The 14812-nt window shown below is 43.7% G+C and overlaps 1 protein-coding gene across 6 annotated transcripts in view; it reads left to right on the plus strand.

Annotated features, from left to right (window-relative positions):
• The first annotated feature begins 282 nt into the window (after window positions 1–282).
• FAM169A (family with sequence similarity 169 member A) overlaps window positions 283–14812 on the plus strand; it is a 31310-nt gene continuing 16780 nt past the window's right edge. The window contains exon 1 of one of the 6 annotated variants that reach the window (XM_077347409.1): window positions 283–660. The gene's annotated coding sequence lies outside the window, so the exon portion shown is untranslated. Of the gene's footprint in view, window positions 744–1436; window positions 1456–1723; window positions 1820–3318; window positions 3338–9365; window positions 9513–14812 lie in introns of those variants that run through there. The other 5 variants (XM_077347407.1, XM_077347412.1, XM_077347408.1 and 2 more) reach the window with 5 other exon arrangements.

The raw sequence follows: 14812 nt of genomic DNA on the forward strand, positions 1-14812 counted from the left end.
ATATATATTACAATACTATTTTTGCATTCTATACTATTTTTGCATTCTATGAAAATTTTTGTTGCTGCATATAGGCCAATTTTTAAATCAAGAACACCCCCCCCTCCCTGCGTCGTGTCAATGGTGTCCCGCTTTACCAATGTTAAAATCTGGTCACCTTAACCTATTTCCTTCTCAAACCCCCCATTCCTCCTTCCTCTGCCCTCCTCGCCTCGAAGAGAGCAGGAGTCCCAAGGCTTCCCTCCCCACCAGGCAGTCATATTGTTCTCTGGCTTATTCGCAGCCATTGCCCGGGCGGCCGGCGCAGCCAGGAAGGCACCCGGAGAGATGCTTCTGGATGCCCTTCCCGATGAGGGCCAGGTGTGAACCGGGCCGCGTCCCGCTCCCCGCCGTTGGTCCGGGCGGTGAGTCGGGGGCCGGAGGTTTGATCCGCCGCCCGCCTCCTTTTGTTGCAGCGGCTTCTCGCCGGCTGCTGGGGGCTGCCCGGAGCGGCGGGGAAAGCAGCGAGCGGGCAGGGAGTGGGTGCAGCTGGAAGCGGGAGACGTTGCAGAACAAGTGCGTCAGACTCGGAGCGAGCGGAGAAGGGGAGGGACGCCGAGGATGAGCTCAGGCGCCGGGCAGCAGTAGCGGCAGCAGCAGCAGCAGCAGCAGCCGGCGAAGGTGAGCCGGGCTGGCTTCGTCTCGCGCGCCGCCCACCTTTGCCGCCCTTTTCCCTGCAGCCCCAAAGGACAGCCTGGGCAGAGGTGAGCGACTGGGGGCCTTTGGCTGCTGCCAACCTGCGGGCGGGGGAGACTGATTTCCAGCCCCCTCCCTCTCCCCCGGCCAGATAATCCAGGCCTGGCGGAGGGACTGGGAAGCAGCCGCTCTGCTTTCTGGTGGCGGGCGGGCGAGGCAGCCTCTTTGCTAGGAATTCCGCGGGATGGGGGGAGATAGGGGGCCTCTGCGAGCCCAGGGCGCGAGGGAGAGGGGGTGCTTAATCGTGCCAGCCAGGTGGGGAAGGGGCGCCCGTGAGGCAATGCTTGCTCGTGCTTCACACGCACGCCCACCCTGTGCCATGTTCTCTAGGCCTTTCTGCGCCAGCTAGGTGCGCGCTTGTGTGTGGCTTGAGAGACAGATAATGGGAATGCGTGAGTGTCCGTGGCGGCATCCCTTATGTGGCCCGGCGGATCTGGCTGAGCCTCCTGCCGCTCTCGAGCGTGCTTCTTAACTTCCCCCGGCAAGGATCGAGGTGGTCCCTCCCGCCCTTGCACGGTTCCCTGCACGGTTCCCTTGCGCGCCCACGGCCCGTGGGTTATCTGGGAACGTAACGTGAGGCCGGCCTCAGCTGTGCAGAATGCAATAAATCCGCGCTCTGGGTTGAGATTGTTCCAGTCGGAACGAAGAGGTTTCCGTGAGGCAGAGCATTTGCAAATACAGCAGGCCAGCAGGATTCTTAATTGTGACGCGGAGCCTTCGGTTAGCATGTCCCCCTCCCCTTTTAAATAGATCCTTCCCCCTCCCCCCGGCTCTTCCAATACCGCGATGTTGCGTTTGCACAGGCCGTTACAAATTGCCAGGCAATGGGGCGATGCCGACAATTGGGTTTCAAGCCTTTTGCAAAGGGCCGGGAGCGTCGGGGAAAATGCATTTTCAGACATGTGAAAGGAATGCAGTCTGTTAAGGATGCTGGAAGGTTGCACGGCCTTTCTTGCAGCCAGCTGTTTACACAAAGACTTTGCAGCATGTAAGGGGTTAACGTTGCCGGTGGGAGGGCTCATTCAAGGGGTGGAGTTGCACATGCTTAGCTGCCGGTGGGCTTTGGCCCAAGGTAGGCATTTAGGTAAGTAGGTGTTACTGGGATCCCGGGGGTATTGCCCTTTGAATGGTTTTGGGGATAAGATGAACCGGGGACTGTTGAGGAAGGAAGGTGGGTGGTTATGGGTTCTGCACGAGGGCGTTGTAAACCCGCGGCCTTGCTGTGGTGGTCTTTACCGTAGTAGGTTTATACCAGTTTCTAGTTATGTGGAAAATCCGCATGTTATGTAGAGGAGCCAGTTGTAACTGGAAGTATGTACCTAAAAACATTTATTCGCTCACCCCTCAGAATTTTTGTGAGCCATGCAGATGCATAATAGAATACATCGGCAAAGCTGGCTTTTTTTCCTCTTGAGCTCTTCCATCTTTTTTCACATTATTTCCCTTAAAACATGCTTCAGACTCTTGTATCATCTGGGTTTCTTCCTTTTCAGCCAATTTGCATCTATCTCCTGTTACCTTTGGGAAATAGCATAATTTTTCCTTGCCTTGAGGTGACTGACAAAGCTGCAGAAATTCCACTTGCTTACATAGCTGTGGTAGTTTGCTAGGAACAGTTCTAACCATCTTTACATACATTTCTGCTCCCTGGACTTCCACAGGACCTCACCAACTGCAGACTAATGGCAGGTGGGGAAACTGTACCATCACCAATTGATTGCACCATAGTTAGAAATTCTAAGCAAGATATGAGATGTTTTATTTTTGCATGGAAGAATGTCTGTTTCTAATTATTTATTGTTTCATAAAACTCATTAGCAATGAATGGATATAATTGCTAATTCAGTGTTAAGCGAGTTTGGTAGTTGGCAAAGTTGTAATAAATGTTTTCCAGATGATTATCCCAATGGAGAGTACAAGTTATGTTTTATTAATTTGTAAACAGAGAAGGAGAGAAAACGATAAATACATATAGTGATCCATGTAAAAACCTGGCTGCCTTTGCAGGTCAGTGCTAAACTGGTGTCTCTTTTGTCCTATTGGAAGAAAGAATTGCTGTCACCAATCTGATCTGGAATTTATAGCTAATGCAGATGAGCTACCCCAGTGACCTCCATGGATGAGACCTGAACTCTGGTGGGTTTTCTCATGGAGCATTTTTTGCCCTGTTCCTTTGCTTCTTGTAGAGAGCCACTACCAGCCATTGTACCAGCCTTGCCCCCTTTAAGATAGAAGAAACAAAAAAGCACCTTTGACATAAAGAGAAAGTCGTCAGTAGCCTGGTGGAAGCTCAGCCTGTAACCAATCAGGGAAGGGGCGGAGCTCAGCTCCATTTTTATTCCTGCCCCTTAGCTGTGTCTCAGCTGTGAAGAGGCAGCTGAATACACTATTTTTTTGCGGGAAGATTTCCAGTTCTGATTTTTCTGGGAGACTCATATCCTTGTTTCTATTATGCACATAAGTGGTTTTGGAATAAGAGTTTAACTGGGAGACTGCATCTCAGACATTCCAGTGGGGATCTGTCTGGCTTCCTACCCTAGGTGGGGACCACCAGGAAAATAACTGAGGTATTAAAAGGAGGTGGGGAAACCACCATCTTCATGTGAGTTATTTGTTCCTGAGGTCAATGCTTTTGGAAGCTGGATTTTAGTCCTTGTTTCCCCACAGCTCTGTGGTATGTTCATATACCTCCTGGGGTTTGGGGCAGCTTTTCTCCTATCTGCTTTGCTCCCTGTTCCTAACAACCATTTCCTCCCCATTTCACACCTGCTCTAGAATATTGTTTATTGACAATACCATTGTAACAGCTGTCGCAGGTTTTCTGAATCCCCAGCGTTAATTTTGAAAAGTCTTGAGTGCCTTTCCTTTTGTTGGTAAGGGAAAAACATATCTTCACAAGGGAAGGGACTAGAGACTTACAAAATAAAAAAGGAAGCTCGGAATTGGGAACCTGCAACACTTATAGTTACAATGATGGATTTATTCTAGTGCAGATTTATTCTAGTGTATTTTAAATACAAAAGCCCAGGTGAGGGAGGTGGTTCCTTTTAGGGGAGTGGGACAGGGGAACTGCAGGGAAACTTGCCATGTTGAAACCAATTGAACCAGTGCTAGCCAACCTTTGTAATGGTAAAAAGAGCTGGGCTCTAATATGGAGAACTGGGTTTGTTTCCCTACTACTTCATATGAAGTCAACTGGGCGAGCTTGGGTCAGTCACGGTTCTCTTTGAGCCCCACTTACTTTGCAAGGTGTCTGTTGTAGGGAGAGAAAAGGAAGACAATTGTAAGCCACTTTGGGACTCCTGCTAGTAAAAAGCCGAGTATAAAACCCAACTCTGTTTGCGTCTGTAGCAGCCATGGGGAAGCCATACAAATCTGTTCCTGTATGGAAGATACCTATGTTTCTGGTTTCCTCAGCAGTTGACCATCTTCAACATTAGAAGGCACTATTATACATTGTACACAACAAGTGTGAAGCTTTCACAAATTATTTAGTGACAGTCTATTAAAGAGACCCTTAAAAAAAGAGACCTTAATGAACTCCTTGTTTACATCCTCTTCTTTTTGGAAACCAAGGCTGTTGTTTTTACGGAATAATCTTCAGTCTTCACTGATGCAGGCATTTTTTGACTGCTTCTTTCAACCCCTTCCTACAAAATGGCATTTAGTCTTGGATTTAGAAGCCAAACTTCTACCCTAGAAGGACTTGTTCCAGGTTGATTTGCTAGGAATGACCAGCTAGTGAAAAATGGAGATTGAACTCAAATGCTCCTAAGCATTTCAGTCCTCCTTCTATCAGCAGGCAAATGTGGAAAAACAAAAAGGCAGTTCTACATGTGCAAGTATCAGATTTCTGCCACGTAAAAACTGGCAGTTCTAAATGTGCTTTTTCTGAGATGGTTTGTAAATCAATTGATGATTATGCAGGAAGGTTGATTTACAACTGCAAGTCAGCATTCTTGTGCTTTGCCACTCATGCACAATTAAAGTCCAGCATTCCTTCCGAGTTCTAATGAAAGATCATTGATCATAGATGAGTAGGTGGCCAGTCTCTTTGTTATGGAATGTCTGATAATCTATGAAATCCTGAGGTCCCTGTGTTGGAAAAACAAGCAAATAATTCATAGGGTGTGAATTCGTTATAATAAGTCTAGCTTAAAGAGTTCTGTGAGGCCTCCAGTGAGTTGATAGGTGTTAACTGTAGATCCTGGTTATGACTTTCTAACCTTTCCAGCATAAAGTGTTTGATAACATCAAACCCCCAGACACTTTATTTGTTGCAGCATGCATTCTCTGATATGAATGTGCCCAGTTTCTATAATGTAGGGTGCAGAAGTTGCTAAAAACATTGCATAACAGAAGTGTGCGATGTCACCACACATGGTTGTCACAGTAGCACCTACTTTGTGAATGCTTTCGTTTGGTGGCTTTGTATGCTGTAATAAAGGAATGTGTGCTTGATGAAATTCCACAGAGCCTATGGTGTTACTCGCCTTGAGAAAAAGATTTACTTGCAGAAGTGATTTTCTCAATCTCAATCTCAAACTGGGGATGAATTCCTCTGACTCTGCTGAGATTTGCTGTATGGTAAGCATGCTCAGCTTTGCATGCTCTGTTAGTCTGTATTTCCTGCTCCATTATGAACAAGGACTTGTTCCCATGTTTTTACTTCAATTAACTATAAGCAAAAGTGGTTTTCTGACCACTGCTATAGAGTGCTGTTAACTCACTATTAGTAGTTTGGAGGGGACGCTTTAGGTGAATACAGATTTCATTTTCAAAGCAGTTAGACAGATTTGTAGACATGATAATGGTGCTGGATTCAAACATATTTTCCTCCTTCAAGGATTGAGCTTTGAACAAACAGGAAGGGAAGGTGATTGTAAGGTGCTTTGAGAGTCCTTCGGCCAGTGAAAAGCAGGGTAGAAAAATCCAATTGTTCTTCTATAGGGAAAGATGAGAGTCAATAGTGGTGGGCTTGGATCCAGCTCAATACTTCTGCTTGTTGACATTTACCTCCAAAGTGCAACTTTCATAGTTTCCCCCACCAAAATGCTCCAGGAATTTTGTTCTTGGGGGTTTCTTGTAGCATTTTGAGCCGCCACAATAAGGGGGAGCTGAGAAAATCATGCTCTGTAGATAGATGCTCTTGTGCCCTCAGATGCTATGGTAAATCCAATTTATGGGCTGGTATGTCATCAAAACTCCCATTTCCCCAATCCGCAGAACAAATTTGGACTTTGTGATTACGGTGAAAAATGTACACGTGGGAGAAGATAATACCATATTACATACCTAAAGCGTGGAGAGGGCCGAGACAATCAATATTGGGTTTGCTCATATGTTCATCTACCCACCAAGTTGGAGGAAGCCAAATCCACCCTGTGTTGCATGTGTGAGGAAAATGGGGTTAGGTACCAGTTTACTGGAGCTGTGAACGATTGCATGTTTTTTAATATAGGTAGATGTGCTCCCCGACCTGGATAGCCCAGGCAAGCCCGATCTTGTCAGATCTTGTAAACTAAGCAGGGTCAGCCCTGGATAGGAGACCTCCAAAGAACACTAGGGGTCATGATGCGGAGGCAGGCAATGCCAAACCACCTTTGAATGCCTCCTGCCTGGCTGCTAGTCAATCCTAGGATCTACTGGCTATACTGCACACATGCCATACGATAAGTAGTATAGTAGGCATGCCAGTGTTGGAGGTTCCTATTGGACAGTGTCTGTGCCCTCCCTGCATTGTTTCGTACTCTGGTGGTGAGGTCTGGGCCAGCTATTTGAGATCATTATAATCAAATTCTCAAAGGAGTCTAGGTTTTTTCTTCCTTGTGATAAAAGAGCAGTAGACTCCTTTTACTCACTTCTGCTGCGTATGTGTGTCAGATGGGTTTTCCAATTCTTATTTTTCTTTGGGGGCAGTCTGCCACCTTCACTCTTAGATCCAGATGTTGCCTTCACTTCCTGTTTTTTCTCTCTCTGAAGGAATTTATAAATCGTGTTGTTGTCCTGTGGAAACAGGAAATCAGGATTGAGGGCAGAGATTCCTTATCTGCTAGTAGGAAAGTCCCTGCTTTGAAGAAGGGTCTCTCCCTGTGTTGTCTGTCTTCCTAATCTGGAGAGAAGGGTCAATATCCAAAGTAATTGCAGAACTTGGAATTCTGAAATTAAATGGATATTTCCTGAAAATAAAGCACAACTTGTGTTTTAAAAACATCCTTGAACATAGTTGCCAGAATTGTAAATTCCATTAGTAGGTTACAGGAGTCTGGAGGTTGGTACCTGAGATTTATTTTCCTTCATGTTTAGGTCTGATAATTACTTTAGTATACTTCTAAAGCTTGTATATATATTCCAGTAGATGTAGGATTCCCTAATATTTCATTATAACTTTTTATAATGTTGAAAAAGATGTATAGTAGTTAAGAGAATGAGTTGTGCAGTTCAGATTTCTGTTAGTTTCTGATATAAAGTCTGGGTAATCTTCAACAATCTCTTGTCCACCTTAAGGATCTGTTTTAAGCAGAACGTTTATGTATCGTTTCATTAACAGAGCTTGCCTGAAAATCTTCAATTCTGCAAGTTCAGTGTACCAGACTACTTAGTTAAAACTTTTCCTTCAAAAGAATTAACCTTCACACAATGTCAATATAATTCTGAAACAGGATTAGTTCCACAGTAGCCTTTGAAAGCTTTAAAAAAATCTTTTTTTTTGTAGGAAATACTGCATTAACTAAGTTTTGTTTGACAAGCTTTGGTTGGAAAAGTGTATGTTCATTTGCTTCAGTTTGCAAACCAGCAAGTAAAATTGGTGTGTGTGTTAGTATGAATATCAGAAATTGGGGATTGTTGACATTCACAGATAACTGATAGCTGTCTGTTTAGTGGCAATAGCCTATAATGAATGTTGGCAATTTTAAATACTGCTCCTGTCTGTTTGGCATGGAATAGAGAATAAGCCATCAATGCAGGCATTCATAAAAAATCTCCAGGTTGAGAATTTTTTCTGGCTCCAGCCAAGGGGGAAACACATCTTTGAGGTACATGGGGATTTTTGTCAACAATTTGTTAACCAGCTCTGGGTTCTTGTTCTTTTATTGTGACTTGAGATAACTTGTTGAAGTCCATAACAAAAACTTCCAAGGATCTGGGTAAGTAGTCTTGTTAACTACACAAGGCTACTTGTAGTACGTAAATTTCTACACCAACATAGTCTTCGAGTAGGCATCCGTTTTAAAGTCCAGATTCTGGAAGAACATTAGCATTCTGCCACTACTCTCTACATTTCTAGCCCCGTTGCTGTTGGCCACGTCTTTAGTAGCTGGAACATTTGAACTAATCAGTGCCCCATCTCAGATACAGTTTGGAGAGATGCCCAAAGGGAAGCTCCATTTGCTGCAGTCTGTTGACACTCCAAAACTAATGACTTAATTGTAAACATTAATGAGCTAGAATCCACTTTACCAGATGCATGGATACATTTTATAATCAAAATTAGTTTTTCCTACTGAAATTGGCCTTTATTTCCTTTGTGTCACTTGGACTTGGCAGTTGGACCACCGAGAGTCCAAATAACAGGATTGGTTTGGACAAAGCTGAAAACGCATAAAACAGTATACATAAAAGTGGCTCATGTTAATTGTATTAAAATTCCTAGCAAAAATGTAACAGGACTAGTAGAACTATTCCTTTGAGTTGGACTTTCACTGAAGAGGTCTGCTTGCAATAGAAAAGATGGCAATGCTATTCTGAGCAGTGTATCTTCTGCTTGAAAACATGATGGTGTTCTGGGGAAGAGCCCCTTATTGTGTACAAGCTATATGAAGATTTCTGTGCTCATTTGAGTGGTCTACAAATGGTCGTCAAGGAGTTCTTACTTTTTTGTGTTTGTGCAAGTTGCTAGCTACTGTGGTGGTAAATGGATACCAAAATACGATGGCACTTATTGCCAAAGGATATAGTGTGATTGCCAAAGGATTGAATATTGTGTGATATACTGTTTTTGTTTTCTGCCATCAAGTTGCAGCTGACTTATACCGACCCCGTAGGGTTTTCAAGGCAAGAGATATTCAGAGGTGGCCATAGCCTGCCTCAGCGTAGGTATCCTGGTATTCCGTGATGGCCTCCTGTCCACTAGAGTCCTTTTTAACTCTCTAACCTGAAACACAAATGCAACAACTTGTTCTGCACCAATAACCACTATGGAAACACACAATGGATCATCTGTCATATTCTGTGGTAGGTAATTGACAAGTCACCAACACCACTAGTATACATGGAAGTTTAAAATCACTACTTCTCTATTAATCCCCTCGAAAAAATTTCAGGTTAGCCCCCAAAATACCCTGTTATAGGACTACAAAACCAGCACCATTGCCCATTTGATTATAAGCCTTCCGTGCATTGCATAGCTGGAATTTTAGTCCACCAGAAACAGGCCGCTAGACTCTCATTTGTTTTGGGCTCCCCGCAGGCTAACACGACTAGCTCTGATTGAAAGCTATGATTTTTGTCTCTTACTACTCTGCAGCAGTATAAGCTGCTTCAGAGAGATTACGCATAATGGTGGCTGCGTTAATCGGGTTTGCTTGGGGGCTGCTGACAGTCTGCTTTTCTATTAGACGGATGGAACTTTACTGAGTCCCAGTGTAGGGTTGCATCTCGTGTAGCTTTTGAACAGCTATGGAGACATTGCCTGGAAATGGGCTGCAGGGATTTGGGGTGTGGTGCCGTAAGTATGCTGATGACATGGGTCTGTATCTTCTTTGCATCTGAATCAGGTAAGTCAGTGTCATTTCTCAGTGACTGCTGATTTCCTGAATGGGCTGATCAGATGAGAAATAGGCAAGATAGGGAAATGGGGGGAAATGTGCCTTCAGGGGAGATGTGGCCCCACCCAGAACAAGGGCATATGATGGATATGATTTAACATTTGCATTTATCTTCAAGGCTGATCCTGTTTGACAGAGTTAGCTCCTGCTGTGGAAAAGGCTAAACTCTAGAATAGAAACTGCAATATTTTTATTTTATTTGATTTATTTAGATTTTTATACTGCCCTTCCATACGGCTCTGGGCAGTTTACATAATAGGATAATTACAGGGAACATCATAACAAATACAACAATCATAACATATTATCACAAGAACAATATTTCAGCAGGAATGGCAACTTTGACAGAACCCTTAGGTAGGTCAGATTATTCAATCATGGAAGGGGGTGTCTGAGGGGGGACTAGCAGATGATGTTGGGTTGGTTGACCTCAAGCAAATGCCTGGTGGAGGAGCTCCCTTTCGCTGACCCCGTGAAATACTAGTCTGTTTTGTTTCCTGTGTGAATTCCTTTGCTGTTCACCCTAAAGCTGTCTCTTTTATCTCCTCCCCTATATGCAGTTTGATGAGTCCCGATTCACTTGGGAAAATTCCCCAAATTCCTGGTCAGTTACCTTCAGGGGAAAGTTCAGTAGATATTTGAAGGGGTTGGGGTAGGAGTGAGGTAGGGGGAGAGTGAAATGGTCTGCTGAAATGGCTGGTAACCCTTTCAGCCCTCTGTTCCCTTCCCCTTTCCAGGGGAAGGGAGAGCTGAGATGGCTCCCAGCCATTACAGCTGAACCGTTTAGAGGGCATACCTGCCCATTGCTGAGATTAAATGGCTGCAATCCCTCTCAGCCCTCCCTTTCGCTCCCCCCTTCATTTCGGCACAATAAGCAGGATTTCGAGCTTTTTCCCTATATAAATGTCTCTTTAACTCTTCATTTCTAGTCACACTAATTTCAGTCATTTCAACACAAAAACGCTATAGAAACCTCTTCTGTAATTTTGTGTTGTTTCTTACGCTGAATCCAAACGCAGCAGTGCCACACTGACGGACGTGCTATTTGTAGCATAATCATTCTGCACAATCATGGCGAGGTTGGAAAGTCTGTGGCTGTTGCAGGGAAAGCAAGCTCAACTTCTGGGTCTTAGCACAAAGAGCCTTTAATTCTGTTACATAAGCATGCATTGTGGTGTGCTTTTTAAATAATGCAATAAAGTGAGTGTAAGCTCATTTCAGTCACAGAAAAAAATACTTCCCTAATTGTTATTTAATTATTTGGCATTCTTCCCCCCTCCCATCTCTTTCAATTTTTATTTTGTATGAATGCTGATGACAATCTAGTTTGCTGTAGGCAACATTGACTTTGCTCAGCCAGCCATAATATTCACTGGCCAATCGGGTGGTTATCCCAGGGACAGAGCACAGTCCCAGAGTACATGACATGGATTCGACCTGACAGTTTTACTCTCATGCAATGTGCAGAGGCTTAAAGTAGTGGGGAGGGAAAAGCAGATTTAGGCTTTGTAAGGGAGACTATACTGCCTCAGACTCCCCCCCCCCCCCCACTCCCCATTGCAATGGAAGATGCCGGGTGCTTCCCAGAAAAGCGGCCTTGCTCAAATGGTACATGCCAACTTTCAAAAAGGCTTACTGTTTAGCTTCATTTTCATAAGCCAAGTGTTGACAAACTCATGCCTATAACAGAGTTCCCCAAATGAAAACTCTTAAAATATCAACCACCTGATAAGAGTGCAAGGCAGGGGGGCTTTTGAACAATGAAATGCTTTTTTTTCATGCCTTCGGATTCCTAAACCTTTAGTAATGTCATAAATGCTATATCACGTATTTCTCTGCAGAGACGGCATAAATATTTTAAGAAAAACAAAGCTGAGGATTAAATTAGCTTTTTCAAGGCATTTGTTTACGTCTGATGGAGAATTGGCATTTCTTTATTACTGTCGCCTATGGGTAAAAGTGGCGCAAAGGGCCTCTTGTGGCGCAGAGTGGTAAGGCAGCCGTCTGAAAGCTTTGCCCATGAGGCTGGGAGTTCAATCCCAGCAGCCGGCTCAAGGTTGACTCAGCCTTCCATCCTTCCGAGGTCGGTAAAATGAGTACCCAGCTTGCTGGGGGGTTAACGGTAATGACTGGGGAAGGCACTGGCAAACCACCCCGTATTGAGTCTGCCATGAAAACGCTAGAGGGCGTCACCCTAAGGGTCAGACATGACTCGGTGCTTGCACAGGGGATACCTTTACCTTTATGGGTAAAAGTAGGCTGTCCTGAAGAAGTAGATTTGATGGTGATTGAAATGGAGAATTACTTTTCTCAAATTGTTGCTGGATGTGTTTAAACCTAACAATGAAAGTTACTGGGATTCATTCAGTTCTGTTGGACTTCAGTTTAAGAAACAATTGCTGAGGGAAAACTTTGAGTAGTATGTTCTTGCTTATTTATCTCATTTATAGTCCACATTTTTCACTGATATTCAGGGCAGATGACAAGATACTAAAACAATATAGTTAACATAAAAGATCCATTGGATAATGCGGTAGGAGTAGGATTACAGAAACAAGAGATAATTCAGACAAAGACATTTCAAGACGTGATGTACCATAAAATGCAGGAAATGGATTACAGAAATAAAAGATAGCGAAAACAAGATACTACATCCAATAAACAGTGTTGGTTATTTATTTACATCATTAATATGCAGTCCTTTCCCCCATAGTTCTCCATTTTGTGTTGACAACCTTGTGAGGTAGGTTAAGTTGAGCCTGGCTCAAGTTCACTCAGCAACCTTCCATGGCAAAGTGAGGTTTGAACTTGATTCTCCCAGATCTTAGCCTGACACTCTGACCACTACATCTCATTGGTGGTTGACTGCAATCCTACTTCGTTTAGAAGAACACCTTCCTGAACCATTCCATGATACTACACTTCTATTTCCCCAAATAACTTCTCTCCTAAGCACTTGCATTGTACACATTCTACAGAAAGAGAGAAACATAGGATCCTTCTTGGCCAGCTCAGGCAAGCTGTTCAGCAAGCTGGGCCAAGCTGTTGTGGTGGAGCATAGCAGAAGAGATGGTCTTGGAGATACGTGGGTCTAAGGCATATTGAATTAAACCCATAAATGATTGGTGACTAAGGGAGAGATTGCAAATGTATTTAATATGCATGTTCTGAGCATGTAGCTCCCTGTAATAACTGCTGTACCTGATCTAGTTTCTGAACTGCCTTTAAGGGCTGTCCCATGCAACAGACCGATTTACTTTTGCTTCGTGAGGTCCACATAAAGAAAAGAGTTTGCTAAATTATTCTCCTTCCTGAATGTTTTAATAATTGGAAATACAGTCGGATTTATTTTTTAAGCAGCTGTTGCGGCATATTTTCTTCTTTGATTCTACTTTATTCAAAAAATGCCAGGAATGATGACCTGGAGGCTTTGTTGTTACGGCAGCTGGTTTGCGTGTCTCATTGTTGTGTAAGCATGATAAAAGCTTGTATTGCAGTATGCTGTGATTCTTCTGCACTCCCCCCTTTAAATACATTTTTTGGGTGCTTCAGTTGTGCTTAATTTTGTTTCTTTGAAAAAAAAATGGCTTTATTCTCATTTATACATTGCCTGCTTCTGGATCTTTGATTGTGCTGCTTCATTAGAAATATTTAGTGAAGTGTCATTTCTTGTATCCCGGAGGAGCATCTGTGTTCAGGGTCAGTAATGGCTCCTGTGATGGTTCACCATGCAAATGTCCAGGTGTCTGCTTGGGGTGCCATGTTGGCATGGGTAGAATTGACAGGTGTACATAGTTCCTCTTACCTGCCTTACTGTTGTCTGGCTCCAAGGTGAATTCTAGTCTTCTTGCTAAGGATTACTTTCTCCCAGCCATGTACTGTGCCCTAAGGATCTGCATGGGCAAGCAAAATACCTTGAACATATTCCTCTGGGAGGCATGTGATGTACCATTATTGTTGATTTGTGTTGCCAGACTTCCTAGATGGAAGACAACTAGAAACAAATTGGAATCTGTTTTAAGGTCTTTAGAGGGAGAGGATATATAGCTGATAAATGGCTAATCTGCTCCTGAATCTTTGTTCAATTCATAGTTCCCTGGGCCTTGCAAGACAAAAGGTTTCCTATTGAAGCCCTATTTTAATTGCCTTTTTAAATGGTGGGTCTGTACTGGTTCTGGAATGTCATTTGCCCCTAATTAGAATGTCATTTGCCCCTAATCTGCTTTAGTCTAAAGGTTGAAAAAACAATCCGTGTAGTTCTAAGTGCGTTATTTGCTCTTGCAACCAGAGTAGAATTTGAACTTCATAATGAGGTGATTCCAATCTGAGGCATCTGTTCGATTGTAACATCGGGAATCGATATTTCATGTTACCGTGATGATAGATCTCAGTGAAGACCAAAATTTGCTGCTCCCATTTACCATTTATGGAAATGGGTACCCAGCAAGTGGAAATGCTTGGATCACAAAATGATGTTTTTGCAATTTTACTTTGATATTGCAAGAAGGCATGGCTGTGATCATTGATGGGTAATTTCATATATTTGGGTACTTGTCACGGTACATAACAGTTGGTGCAACCATACTCTGTGTGGCTGTGCTTTTAATGTAGAAAAGTAGCAATGTGACAATCTTATGCTTCCATGTTGCTTCTAATGAGAGGTGAACTGACACACAATACTGCTCTATTTAACATATTTATGTCCTGTATTATTTCCTTAAAATCATGCACCAAATAAAATTAGTTGAATTAAAAACTAAATGGGTTTGAATGTATTTTGAATGTTAGTGTTCAAACATTTTCACTTCTTTGGACAAAGTTCTATTTTCAAACTAGAGGGAAAGCCTGTTGCATCTTGAAAGGCAGCAGGTGCTAGGCAGTGGACCAGTGTGAGTTGTGTGGAGTGAGGTCTGGAGTTTCAAATGGGCAGCACTGTAGGGATGTCAGTCTCCAGGTGGGATCTGGGGGTAGAGATCAGACCCCCTGAAGAAAATGGTTGCTTTGGAGAGAGGACTCCATGGCATTAAACCTCTAGATGCCAGCCTACGGGTGGGACCTGAAGATGAAAGAGATCAGTTTCCCTGGAGAAGATGGCTGCTCTGAAGGGGGGGGGGAGACTCCTAGGCATTATACCCACAGTAGCCAGCTTCCAGTTGGGACATTGTGTCATTGCAGGCACAAACTGGGTATTATTTTTTTTTGGGGGGGGAGGAGAGGTGTGTTTAGGATTGCATGCATCATGAGCAGGA

Source organism: Paroedura picta, chromosome 7 (genome assembly GCF_049243985.1).
Source record: "Paroedura picta isolate Pp20150507F chromosome 7, Ppicta_v3.0, whole genome shotgun sequence".
NCBI classification, from domain to species: domain Eukaryota; kingdom Metazoa; phylum Chordata; class Lepidosauria; order Squamata; family Gekkonidae; genus Paroedura; species Paroedura picta.